At 40.8% G+C, this 14,600-nt stretch overlaps 1 protein-coding gene across 2 annotated transcripts in view; it reads right to left on the bottom strand.

The window, feature by feature from the left end:
• NAB1 (NGFI-A binding protein 1) overlaps positions 1-6,884 on the bottom strand; it is a 48,818-nt gene extending 41,934 nt beyond the window's left edge. Inside the window, exon 1 of one of the 2 annotated variants that reach the window (XM_024564013.4) lies at positions 6,564-6,884. The gene's annotated coding sequence lies outside the window, so the exon portion shown is untranslated. The remainder of the gene's footprint in view (positions 1-6,563) is intronic. The other variant, XM_045198296.2, reaches the window with a different exon arrangement.
• Positions 6,885-14,600: the final 7,716 nt, after the last annotated feature.

Raw genomic sequence — 14,600 nt, 5'->3', positions numbered from 1 at the left:
ACATTAACTGGATTTAATTTAAAAGAAAATTTTTATAAGATGAGGTTTGCTGTTCTTACAAACTCTAATCATGCTTCAATATGGAGGTCAAATAAATCAAAAGAGCTTTTATTTTAGCTGCACCTCTCCATCTGAAGTAAATAATAAAAGAATCCTAGCACACTATACACACGTAGCTGTAACAGTAATACAGTAAATCTACTTGGCTATTCCATGATTCCTTACGTGTAACACTTAGCATAGTCTTTACCATAGTGTTTAAGGGGCTGCGTCCTTGTCTGTCTCCTCCCTCTTCAGGGATTCCCCAATGAAGGACCATCTTTCCTCTGTATTCCCAGGACTGGCTCAGTAACTGGCATATTTGAGTAAGTGAAAAAATAGAATGAGAAGGGGAGAGAGAGAACATATTGTGGGGTTCAGAGAAGGCAGAGTATAGCTATGGCCAGGGGCATGGGAGAGGCTTTTTTTGGAAAAAGCTATGCAAATATGAGGGTAGAAGGATGTCTGGCATGGGGTCAGGGATGCAGCAGGCACATTTGAGGAACGCCAGTGTATCTGTTTCATAGCGTAGGGGCATGACAGGGACCAGAGAGAAAGTTGGAAAGGTAGGTGTGGGACTGGGATGCCTATCAATGCAGTGGGGAAATGTGCACAGGTGAGTAAAGAGCCACACCTGTATTTAAGGAAATTAAAGTTGGCTTTGCGGAGAGGGATGCATTGCAGGTGAGGAAGTTGGTTTCAAAGTTGGGATAAGCAGCGGTGAAAACTAGAATTAGGTGCTTTGGAGGCAGAGAAAGAAAAAGAGTTGTAATGTGACTTAAGAACATGTAGATCTGAGGAAGGAAGAGCAAAACACAAAGATGGAATTCCTACTTTTATTAATTCAAGAAACTGGAAGAGCAATGGTGCAACTAAAAGAAATAAGAAAGTTGGGAAGAATAAATTTGGGAATCTGGAAGAAGAAAATGAGATAAACATACTTGCTTTTGGACTTACCAATTTTGAGATTTTTATAATCCCCAGGTGGTACCTGACATGAATTATCTTAAAAGTGATTTGCGCTAACAGTTCTCAAACTTTTCATGTATGAAGATCACTTTAAATTTAAAAATTGCAAATATTCATTGACAGTTTCACTTTCACTATTTGTTGATTGAGAATACATATGACAACTAGTACTATGAATCTGGTTACACTTTTTAATGAGTTTGTATTTTATGAAGTCATAAAGTATGTATTTATTTACTCTTCATTTGCTAAACGGGCATGTTGAGAGGCATCTTACTTCATAGCCAGTGCTTGGTGTGTATTTGAATTTCAGAACACTTTGACTAATTTGTGGCCCCTGGCCCATGAACTACTGATCCAAGCTACATTTAGCAATTTGGAAGTTAAGTCTGACAGGGGTGATAGTTGAAGCTTGGGAGTGGATGCTATCATCAAGGAAGAATACAGAAAGTAGAAAAGAGATCTAATTTAAAACTTTGAAATTAAAGTTTTGCAAATTGGAAAGGGAAGATAGGTGAAAAGCATGTCAAGGATGTCAAGCTACAGAGATTAAAGAGAGAGGTCAGTGATAAGTCAGTAGTTATTCAAGAGTTTTGAGAGAGTTGTGGGGCCACATTGCAGGCTGAAGCTTGGAACAGACTGAGGCAGGACTGAGGAATAGTTCTTTTCCTTCGAGACCACTGAGGGCCTCCATCCTCACATCCCAGCCAGGCAATGTCAGGGAAGTTTTGTTTCCCATAGGCATATTAAGTGCTTCCCTGTGGTTCAAGACCTAAGCAGGAGTTATTGTTAGGTTATAAGCTCTCTGAGGGTAGGGACTAGGTCTCATTCATCTTTCATCCCCCTCTATTCCTAGCATGGTGTTCAATGACATTTCTGTAAAGGCTGCTGTCATATGAAACTCAACGTTTGAGTCAGAATCGGATCAACAGCCTCCTTTCATAATTCCAGAAAGGATGCCTTCTGTTGGTGTTCCAGTGCATTACCAATTTAATAACAGCACATCCAGCTACTTTACCTACAGTCCTCTTCATTCTCCCATCCTCATTACTTAGTCTTTCTTACAAGGCTATGTGGTGATTTTCCGCAACATATTTTTCCAATAGATCAAAGGATGCTCTCCCAAATATAAGAACTATAAATGAGAGTGTTATAATATACATCATGTGTTAGTCCAGCCCCAGTCAGTATTTTTAGAAGTTAAAATGCAGCATAAGCTATCCTCAAATAAAAAATATCAGTATTATAAATGATCATTACAGTCAAGGGGACTCATAATCACTACTCTTAAATCCTCCTCTCCATGTTGTAGGAAATATAAATATAGGTGTTTCATATATCTATTCACACACTCACATACATACATACATACATACATTATGTATATGCACTTAGGAAATCAATGGCATTCCAAAGAGACACTCTTCCAGGAGTAGGGAGAAACATGGGGCAAAAATCCCGGTAAGATCTGGCTTACTTACACAGAGAACTATAAATTCCTTCCTCCCAACACAGCCTGAAATTTTTACTTTAAAATTATCTAGTTAACAACAACCTCTTACAGACTTATTAAAAATGAGAAAAAACTTGGGAAGAGTTAGCTTATGAGTCATTTACATATTAAGGTGAATTAGTTCTACCAGACTGTTTTCTTCTTCACACCTAGATGAGATCTGGTGCGCACTAATGGAATGAAAAGACAGATGGAAAATAGCAAGGAAGGAAATAGGAAGTCTGAGGGCACCAACTATATTTAAGCCTCTCAAGTACCACCAGGTTTGGAAGAGGGTAGCTTAAAGGCCCTCAGAGAAGGGTGTAATGGGTACACTTAAAGGTTGAAATTGAAAAGGTTTATAAAAAGAATTTGGCTTTGGGAGGGATGAGCCTTAAGCCTAGGAAATGAATTCTTCTCACTTCTGTCCTAGTCCTAAAGCTCAAGCTAAAATAATTAAATGTAGTTCAGTTACATCATTGGTTACTTAAGATTGCAGGGTTGGCCGAGGTATTAAACTCCAGTGTTTGTGTTTCAAGTACCAAACGAATTACCCAGGGGCATTTATTAGTAAGAATTCAGTGATACATCTTAAGTCCAGATATTTTTGGACCTTATTAGCCCTGGCTGGGTAGCGTAGTTGGTTAGAGTGTTGTCCTGATAGCCAAGGTTGCAGGTTCAATTCCAGTCAGGACACATACAAGAATCTACCAATAAATGTGTAAATAAATGGAATAACAAATTAATGACTCTCTCTCTCTCTTTCTTCTTTCCTTTCTCTCTAAAATCAGTAAATAAAAATATTTTTAAAAATATATTTTTGGATCTTATTACTGTCATAGCTACGAACTAAGCATTAGCTTCTAATGAATTAATGGTAATTTGGGAAACTTAAAATGTTCCTCTATTGATGATCCTTTTCTGAATTATGAATGACACTAGGAAAAAACTCTTACAACTCCTTAAAATTTTAATGAAAGTGTAAGTTTAAATTTATCAAAATTAGAAAAAAGTAAATCAGATTTCTTTTACAATTAAACAATAACTATACACCAACTTAACTGTAATACCAATAGGTAAAAACCAGCATCATTTACTACGGCTGGAAATTCTTCAATCAACCACAGTCAAGTCATTCATTAAACATTAAGTGCTCTCTGATCATGTAGTATGCATGCAGTATATATAAATCTTATTGTTTTCAGAAATTTCTCTTTAAAAATTATAAAATTAACATACTTTGTAAATTAATGTGCAGTCCCCTAAATACAATGTGTTGAGAAATGACAAACTATTTGAAAACTTAATGGTTATGTTTTAGCTGTGAGAATTCTGACAATATGAGGACTACTATTTTTTCCCCAACATCAACTTCTCTAATTTCCCACTTGTTCCATCATTAAGTTTAACAGAATATATTCTATTGTACTTGTTACTGAACACATTAGATCAGAAAGGAAATTTGCATTTAACATAATAACTGTACAATTCTTCATTCTATTAAAAAAGAATGAAAGAAGCAGGTAAGATAAAACCCAAACAAAGGGGCTAGCAAACTTATAGTATACATGAGTAAGTATGATTTATTCCTTAATATATTAATAAACTCCACAATAAAATGTATGTATACAAGTTGCTTATACATTAGTAAGATCTTAAACTGTTTAAAACATAAAATGGTCATTTCCATGAAAATAACAAAATATATTATGGTTCTGTGGTATCCAGAATAGAGCTTCACAATTAAAGGTTATTTTTACAGAGATTTCATTTCCAATTGACACACACAAATAGCACAAACCAAAACAATTAGACTTCTTATAATGCAATAGATGAGGCCTAAGTCTTAGGACAGAGTCTAGGTCCACAGACACAAAAACCTGACATACTTCTATTTTCATCCAGTCATCTTTTGCTTTAAATATTTAATGTTTATGCAATAAATTCTTCAAAGGTCTCCCTCACTTTGTAATAACATGTAATTCTTCTTCCAAAGAATCCACAGTGTAGACCCCCAAAATCCTTAATAACAAACCAATACGATCTTAAAGTAAGATTAAATGAAAATATCTAACACTTTAAAGGATTCTCTAAACAAGAATGAAAACCTATTAACTTCCCTATAGAGCAATTTACTAGTCACGAAAAAAGAAATTTTAAAATTAATTTAGCTGAGATTATTCAATTTTATTAATAATTCTGAAATACAAGATGTATTTATTAAATAAAGCAAATTATGTATCAGACATATGCACCCACTACATTTCCTTATATCAGTTATAGTACTCCTAAGGATTTTGTCATTTTAATCAGAAGGAAGAATGAAATAAAATAAAAAGCTACAATGCCCCATTGTGTTTATTATTCCTACTATTATTATTAATATTCACATGTAAAAGGAAATCACCAGAGCCAAAGAAAACAAAATTTTTCTACCACCAAGATGGCATATTAACTTTTGTGCAAGATGCTAAAAATACTAAAATTAAAACAAAAAACCTTCCAATGGTTCCTTGAAATTACTTTCTTTCAAGACCTCATTTTCCAGTATCTAACACTCAAACAGGAATAAAGAAGGCTGACGTTGTCAGACATCTATAAATTCTCAAGAAATGCCTTATATGCATGTCAACAACTGTAAAGACAACGTTAATTTTTAAAACTTAATGAAAGGACAATATTAAATATCAAACAATACTGAAAAATGGAGGGAAAAGAATACCCTTGAAGCTAAGAGCCACTTTATTGGCACTTAGATAAGATTAGAAGGAGCTTTTGAGTCTTCAGGAAGCTATCAGCCTCTAACAAGTAAATCCCTTGCATCCTCTCTTCCAGTATTTCTCCTTAAAACCCACACAGTCATAATCTGCTATGTTTTACAGGAAGAAATTTTCAAAAAGTGAAAATCTAAGAAGGAAATTCGCTGCATGCACACTTTTCCAACAAAACAGCTTAGCATTTCCTACGTGACTAATCTATTTTAAATTCCGTGCTTCTGTTCCTATGCAATCTAATATTACCTATTAAAACTGCCAAAATATTTTAAAACAAGATCTGAGAATTTCCCTTTCAGCTTCTGATCTTTGCACTCCTTAAGTTTGCAAGTTTGCAGACACATCACTGGCAAACCAACTGGAAGTGACAGGTTAACTCTTTCCGATGATATTTTAAATTGACAGCTGCCCCCAAATTTGTATGCTTCCAAGATCTCATGGAGTGAGACATAAGTATACGCAATTCAAGGATTCCTCCAGATCACCAACTGCAAAACTTGGTCTGCGGACCCTATAAATGCATATTCCTACTCAAGTATCCTTTTCCCTAAGATTTTATTTAGGCTTACTGCAAGTGTCCTTTCACATCTTAAGCTTTGTGAACCCTGGGGTTGCAGACCAAGAAACATTGCAGAGCACTTGCAATGTTTCTCCACGAATAAGGTCACACACCTCTGCATCCAAGGCTTGTATGTTCCACGTGTGCTTGCAAATTCCACACTCTGCCTTAGAGAGCACAATGAGTGTCTCGCTTCCCTACACCTCGATGCCAAGTTTCTGCAAGCCACTTCCAAGCAAAACTCTCCTTCCGCTTTTAAAAAGAAAACTACTGTACATTCCATTCGGACAGAGAGAGGCTACCCAGGACGAAAATTACCACTGCAAGTGTAACACTTTTATAAAGTAAACAAACCAACAAAAAGATTCTGCTCCATGGGAAGGTAGACGCGCGCACCTACCACGCAACCCCACCATTGCTCCACGCGACGACCCCAGCTGGGTTACAAAGGACTCGGCACCCCCGGTTTTCTCGGAGAGGGACCTCACGGGCCAGGCCCCCTGCCTTGCTCGTCCTCTTCTCGCTGCCCCCGCGCACCGAATTTGTCCGGGAAGCGCCCACACGACGAGCCCAATAACGCCCTCTCCTTCAGGCGGCGGCCGCGCCGGGCCCACTCCCCTGGACGTCCGCCCCCCAGTGCCCGCGCCGCGCCTCCGCCGCCCCAAGTTCGCCCGCGGCTGCACGAGCACAAACGCGTCCTGCACTAGGCAGACAGCGAATTGGTACGTACTCGGCCAGCGGTCTTGGCGCGCTCTCCCCCGAAGGCTGCTCAACCCCAACTCCGAAGTGACGGCCCCCGGCTCTCTCTCCACAGACAGCGGCGGCGGCGGCCGGGACGCCCCCGCGCCCATCGAGGGGGGAAGGGAAGGTGGTGGGCACGCTCTCCTGCTCCCCACCAGTTCCGACCCCCCGCTTCTTCCCGCCTGCCCGCCTGCCCCGACGGCGCTCGCTCGGTCGCGGTAGCAGCGGCTGCAGCTCCTCCGTTCCCGGGCGCGCGGGCGGAGGCGGCGGCGGCGGCTCCTCCGCCGCGTACTCCCTCTCCACCCCTCCCCCGGCGCGCTGCACCGCCCCCTCCCCCGCCCGCCTCCGCCGCCTCCACCCCCAGCGCGCTGTCACATGGGGAGATTCCGCTCTTGCTACATTCGCCGCTCCGGCTCCCGCCCACGCGCGGCCGAGTGACGCAGATGCCGGCGTGGGCCGCCACGGGGCGGGGGCGGCGGGCGGCCGCCGGGGCCGGGCACGGCTTCTTCCCGCCTCCCCCTCCGCGGAATCCGGAGGGCGGCCCATTCACACGGCAGCTGGGAGGAACCAAGTGGGCGACCGGGAGGGGGCGGCTCCCGCGAGTCGGGCTCCGGGCGAAGGGAGGGTGAGGGAAGGAGGGAAACGAGGGTGGCAGGAGGGAGGGGACGCCGCCTCGGGCCTGCTTTCCAGCTGCCGAGTGAACTGGGAAGGTTTGCAATTAAAAAATAAATTAATGTGTGAGGTTCCCGATATAGTATTTCAAAGAGCACACTCGGCCAAATCCTTCTTCCCCGGGAGACAGACTTTTAAAAAATAAAGAGTCTCGGCCCACTAATCTGGGCGCCGGGTTCACCGCCATCCTCGCCCCCGCAGTCGGGAGGCTGGTGGGCCAGGTGCGGCCCAGCCCGGACCGCGGGCGGGAAATTCGCTGTGACCGCTAGGCTGGGGGTGGCAGGTGCGCAGAGCTGGGTGGAAAACTGGCGGTTCAGAGGGAGTCTCTGCCTCGTCCATCTTGCCCCCTCCCCACCACAGCCCTGGCTTTGCGAGTGGGGGTGGAGGGGAGGAATGGGAACCGACAAACCCGAAGTGCAGCTATGACAAGTGTCCTGCTTGCTCGTAACAATTTCAACTGTATCAACCCTCCCGAAAACCTGCCAGTTATTTTACTGGTTAGTATTTTCTATTTTCATGGTGTAGAAATCCGACAGCGCTAGAACAGTTCTGGGGTGTGTTACAATAGAGTTCCCAAGGCACGCTGGAGAATTTTTTAGTTTGGCTTGCGTGAACTTTTCTAACCAAAGAAAGTATTAAAACACCTCCAAAAATGTACTTACACAATTGCCAAAAAAAAGTTGGAAATTTGTTATAGAATTTATTTTTACTTTTTTGCAAAATTGGGAAAATGAAAGAATTCCCCGAATTTTGGCATTGAGTTCTTGAAAGATAGAGAGCATTTAGTAGATATGAAACTAGTGCAAGTACAGGTGGAATCCCGTTTTGGCGTACATATAAAAATCCAGTTTTATAGGAGACCATGCCCACATTCTGGCCGGCCTCCCAGAGTATGCCTACTTTCCTGATGGGGATACAAGGCACTCTTTGAGATGGGAAATTCCTCATACCACATCTTTATGTTGGCGCAATGGATGGGATGATAACATTGAAAGAAAAAGACCTTATTAAAGTACTGAACCTTTTTCTTTTCTTTCTGCAAAAATATGTTATAGAAATGAATGATGCCACAATGGAGTATATATTCAATATAAATTAAACCTTTCTCCGGTGTCAGTAAAAAGGTTTTGTCTGGGGTAGTTGTGTTGATATTGCAAATGGATAAGCATGTTTGCTTTCTCAAATTCTTTTTTTTTTTAAATATATTTATTGATTATGCTATTACAGTTGTCCCATTTCCCCCCCCACTCCACTCCATCCTGCCCACCCCCCTCCCTCCCACATTCCCCCCCCATAGTTCATGTCCATGGGTCATACTTATAAGTTCTTTGGCTTCTACATTTCCTACACTATTTTTACCCTCCCCCTGTCTATTTTCCACCTATCATCTATGCTACTTATTCTCTGTACCTTTCCCCCCTCTCCCCCTCCCACTCCCCTATTGACAACCCTCATGTTCTAGTTGTTTGCCTAGTTTGCTCTCGTTTTTGTTTTATGTGTGGTCGTTAATAACTGTGAGTTTGCTGTCATTTTTACTGTTCCTATTTTTGATCTTTTTCTTAGGTAACTCCCTTTAACATTTCATATAATAAGGGCTTGATGATGATGAGCCTCTTCAACTTGACCTTATCTGAGAAGCACTTTATCCTCCCTTCCATTCTAAATGATAGCTTTGCTGGATACAGTAATCTTGGACGTAGGTCCTTGCGTTTAATCTTGGGTAATGTAATTATGATGTGTCTTGTTGTGTTCCTCCTTGGGTCCAGCTTCTTTGGGACTCTCTGAGCTTCCTGGACTTCCCGGAAGTCTATTTCCTTTGCCAGATCGGGGAAGTTCTCCATTATTTGTTCAAATAAGTTTTCAATTTTTTGTTCTTCCTCTTCTCCTTCTGGCACCCCTATAATTCGGATGTTGGAACGTTTCAAGGTGTCCTGGAGGTTCCTAAGCCTCTCCTCATTTTTCCAAGTTCTTGTTTCTTCATTTTTTTCTGGTTGAATGTTTGTTTCTTCCTTCTGGTCCATACCATTGATTTGAGTCCCAGTTTCCTTCTCATCACTATTGGTTCCCTGAACATTTTCCTTCGTTTCTCTTAGCATAGGCTTCATTTTTTCATCTGTTTTTCGAATAGATTCAACCAAGTCTGTGAGCATATTGATAACCAGTGCTTTGAACTGTGCATCCGATAGGTTGGCTATCTCTTCGTCGCTTAGTTGTATTTTTTCTGGAGCTTTGAAGTGTTCTGTCATTTGGGCCATTTTTTTTGTTTGTCTTGGCGCGTCTGTTACTTTAAGGGGAGGAGCCTTAGGTGTTCACCGGGGCGGGGTAATGCTGGTCGCTGCGCTGTGATGCTGTACGTGGGGGCGGGGCCGAGAGGGAGCAATGGCGCCCGCTTCACTCTCCTCCGGATTTCAGTCTTTCACTCCGCTACCCACAATCAAACTGGGCCCCTCTGGTGCTGGTTCCCGAGTAAGTGGGCCTGTGCACACTCTAGGCCCCTGTGGGTCTCTCCAACAACCTCTCCTGTGAGGCTGGGAGTCTCTCCTGCCGCCCCAACCCCCAGGGGCGCTTTCAATCAGAGGTTTGAGGCTTTATTTCCCCGAGCTGGAGCCCTGGGTTGCGCAGCGGTCTGCTTCTCTGCCCGCCGTTCGTCCGGTTTATCTGTGGGCGAATGTGGTGCCGCGGGGTGCTACCCGCCACTCTGCCTGCCCCACTCTCCGCCACTCTGAGTCCGGCCCTCTGGGTTTATCTGTGCAAATGTGGGACCGCAGGGTCTGCTAGTGCTCGGACTGCCTGCGCCATTTGTCCCACACTCCGCCAGTCTCAGTCCCGCCACAGCCACGCGAGTCCTCTCCACCCCAGTGCCGTCTCCGCCCCTCCTACCAGTCTGGATGAATGATTATTTTCTGTTTCCTTGGTGTTGGTCCCCCTTGCTGTTCGATTCTCTGTCGGTTCTGGTTGTGCGAGGAGGCGCAGTGTGTCTACCTACGCCGCCATCTTGGTTCTCCCCTTTCTCAAATTCTTCTGCTGAAGAAATCACTACTTGAAGTTTGTCTTAACCTAATTGTCACGATTTTGCAGCTGCGGACCTTGTTCTGCTAAAGAGAGTTACCTTAGTTGCTATTGAATAAAAACAATTTCTTGAAAAGATACAGGTCAGTAAATTTTCAGGCAGTGGAATCTGCAAAATTCTTCTCTTCTAGTTCTTCTCTGGAATCCTGATGTTTTGTAAACATTGTTGGTTCTGAACAGCTAGAGAAAAAAAACTTCCACAAAAATATACAATCGGTGATTCACAAGTCATGAAATGAACAGTTTTACCTGGACTAATTGAGCCTCCCAGTAGAACTGTTTCCAGAGTTGGAAGAAATAACATTAGTCCTCTTCCTGAGTGGTGTAGTCTGTCCAATACTGAACATGAGGCTGAAAGGAAATGTAACAGGGCAGATACTTTTTCTTCTGCCATGCAACTGGTTATTTTGACAATTAAACAATGAAATCTCTCCTCGTGTAGATAGTCTATTTTTCCCACATTAAGAATGGCATTTTTGCCCACTTTGCATTGCCTTCATTGCTCTTTCATGCTGAGGCAAGTGGTAGGAGAAAGGAAAATGAAGATAAAATTTTAAGCTTTTAGGCCTCCAATTCTGTATGTCTACATGACAACACTTTATTCAATATGGCTGCTCAAAAAGAGAACTGAGGCATTCACCCATATCTGAGACAACTCAGATTCCTGCTTATCTCCTTATCACTTTTGTCACCCATCCCACCACTAAACACCACCTCCCATTTGACACTCATCCCTTCCCTAAACACTGCTTCCATTCCTCCAACACCCCCCCCCCCACACACACACACAAGATCTTCTCCCACTACCAGGCCCTAGTGGTTTGCAAAGGGAAAGCATTCTGTCTGTAAGAACAATGATGGTGTCTATTCCGTATTTCATTCCATCCTGTAAGTATCTCTTATAGTTCTCTTGAATTCAGTAAGTATATGTTTAACAATACTTTTTAAAATATTGTTAAAAATACTTCAATTATTAGTGCATTTGCAAAAATATAATATTCTTGAGATTAAAAAATTTTTTACACATTGTGGAACTAAAAAAAATTTTAGTAAAAAAATAATGTAGAAGGTTAGTAGTGGTTCTGACATTTGACTGAAAATTTCACTGAAAGAGCATTAATTTTTGCTTTTAGAAAGACTTCTTACTTTAAAATGCTTTAGTGACTCAAAGAAAAGAACTCATAATAGATTTAAAATGTTCTTAGAGGACAGAAAGAATAACATGGTTTATGACCTACAAGATCTAAGACAATAAAATTCTATTCTCCTATTATTGCCTCAAAAAATTCTATATTTAATGAATTTTCTGCTGTCTGTGGTGGTGGCCCTACAATTAATTGAGTCATATGCAATATTCATATTACCAGAAATATAATTTACATTTCTCACATTTTATAATTTAAAATTTTAGTTGTATATTAGAGATTAAATATATTTTTAATGTGTGGAGATTTGAATATTTTAAAATATATGGAAATTGTAAACAACTTTCTTAAAGGTAAGATAAATAGGAATATATATAACTTATCATTTCAAGAGCAATGACTTTAAAAATACCTGCTTTTCCAAAAACTAAAGTCTTCATGCATTGCTTTTTGTTACAAGATACTATAGAATTTTTAAGGTATAAAGGATTATGAAGTTCACATAGCTCAACCTCATTTGTACATTCAAAATATAATTTGAATACTTTGCAGAAATTCCACGTATTACAACAAGTTTAGTTTCCAGTAGTTTATTTATTTATAAGTTGGTTACTTTGAACTTGTAATATCAATCCCAGGTGGAAAAAGAAATGAAATCATTAGATTCCTGGAATGGGCTTCAAGTGCCTATAAAATGCAAGTGAGAAGATAGTATTGTATATTTTGGGGGGACTAGGTGTGATACTAGAAGTCACCAAATCCTATTGACTCCTACAGATAAGTAAATCCATACTATACATTGCTAATATAAAGAGCAGAAAATAATATAATATTATGCAGTAAATACAACCAAATATTTAATTGAATGACGAGTAATTTTGGGTTTATTTTTAAAAGTTGTGTTTAAGACTGGGATGTAAACGGAAACTTTTGAAAGACTTCTAAAGAGAATTTCCAGACATATTTTTAGGATTAGAGCCTTGTTTTTCTTCCTCCTCTATACCTTCCCTCTGGCAGCAGTGGTTACAATTCAGCTGCTCTTTCTCTTCTCTTCCCCTTTCTCTGACATCCACTGTGCAGGAGTTGTATAATTAACTGTTCTGTAACACTTTCAGGTCTCAACAACACTGATTGTTGTCCACTCACTCCTGGCTGTTAGGGACTGGATGTTTGCATCCCTCCAAAATTCTTATGTTGAAATCCATATGTTTTGAGGAAGTGATTGGGTCGTAAGGGTGAAGCCCTTATGAGTGGGATTAGTGCCCCTGCAAAAGAGACCCCGGAGAGCTCTCTTGCCTCTTTAAACATGTGAGGACACTGGCCATCAATGAACCAGGAAGCAGCCTCTCACCGGACACTGAATCATCTGCTGGTGCCTTGACCTTGGACTCCTGAGGTTCCAGACTGAGAGAAATAAATGTTTGTTGTTAAGGCACCCAGTCTATGATATTTTGTTACAGCAGCTTGAATATACTAAGACACTGGCCATTTATAATTCTCAGCCAACTAAACAGGCAGATTGGGGAGTAGGTAAAAAAAAAATACTCTGCTCCCAGTCTCTGGAATTTATCCAGACCATCTTCCATTTGCAGACTTCATTCTTAGCTTTCTTGTTCCTCACGACCCCTCAATTAGCTTTTGCTCTTTTACTATGTTCAATTCACTGAGATTGATAGCAAGTCTGTGCTCATTCTCCCTTCTTGTCTCAGTGTTTCTCCTCTCCCTCTCTAGACCTACACTCTGCAGGCAGAGAACCCACCAGCTAGAGTACCCCTTTTAAGCATTCTACATGCGGATGTATAAAAGATTTTGTTTGTTTCCTTGACAAAGATGTATGATCTGTCAGCCAAGCTGTGGGGCTTTTTCTAGCTTGTGAAAGGAGCAAGGAAATAGGAAGGAAGCATGGAAAGAAGAGAGCCTTTCTTGAAGTAAATGGACAAGAGTTGCAAGAAAGTGGAGAGAGAGCAAAGGAAGAAAATAACTGCACTTGTGAGAAGCTGATGACAATGGACATAATAATTCTGGTAGAAGTGAAAAAACAAAGAAAAAGTACTGAAGTACATGACTTTCCTGAAGAGGAAAAAAGAAGAGACAGAGAAAAGATCATCTTCACATAAATTCGTCTAAGCCATAAAAGTGTGCTCTTAACCTGGGACAGATAGCAAAAATGAGATAGAACAGTTGGGCAGATCTGCAGGAAGAATGCATAGGGAAACAGTAGTCACCCTGCTCTTTTCTTGAAGAGAGACTGTATACATATATCTTTTGGTTAGATTGGAAGAAGTGGTGTATGGAACAGGTATTGGTATATGTCAGAAAAAGGAAAGAAAAGCAGAACGGGTTCAAAAAATCCATTCCTTTCCATGCTTAACTAGCAAATGCTTTCATCATGCTAGTAAAAATATCAAGAAATTGCTCTGGCCAGGTAGCTCAGTTGGTTGGAACATCATCCCATACCCCAAAACATTGTGGGTTTGATCCCTGGTCAGCTGCACATATGGGAGGCAGCCAATCAATATTTCTTTCTCCCATCAATGTCTCTCTCTCCCCACCCCTTCCTCTCTCTCTAAAAAATCAATAGACATATCCTGAGGATTAAGGGAAAGATATAAAGAAATTGAGTATGTTAATGAGTTGAGCTATTAGTCACACTGACTGCCTTCTAAGAGCAGACACTTTGAAAGGACAATAAGAGAGTTAAAACTATTGAAACAAAGGTAAATCTAACATGATTCTGTTTACATTTAATTGCCAAGTAACATGTTTGCAGTTTAAATTATATTTTCATGCTTACCCAGATTTAGACATTGTAACTCATCAACTGGCCCAGGATTGGCAATAATATATGGTAGTCAAAAATTTTAAAGACCTTGATTTCTTCATTTCAAATCGATTGCTATCTTTTTTAACGTCTTACTATAAGAACAATCTCTAATAGTGACAGAGTGAGAGTGCTTTCCAACTATAAAATATGTTTCTTGAATAAAAGTTCCCAAATTTTCCTGTTATGCAAATTGCTGTTATGCAAAGTGCTGGTAAAAAGGTAAATGACCTTTACAAGGGCAGTTTTGCAAGTTAAACCACAAGTTTCAAAGTGTTTCCATGATTTAATCCAGCAGATTTACTTCTAGGATTTTATT

Source organism: Desmodus rotundus, chromosome 2 (assembly GCF_022682495.2).
Source record: "Desmodus rotundus isolate HL8 chromosome 2, HLdesRot8A.1, whole genome shotgun sequence".
Classification (NCBI taxonomy): Eukaryota; Metazoa; Chordata; class Mammalia; order Chiroptera; family Phyllostomidae; genus Desmodus; species Desmodus rotundus.
The sequence above is the reverse complement of the archived record's forward strand: the minus strand, read 5'-3'. Positions and strand labels throughout refer to the sequence as shown.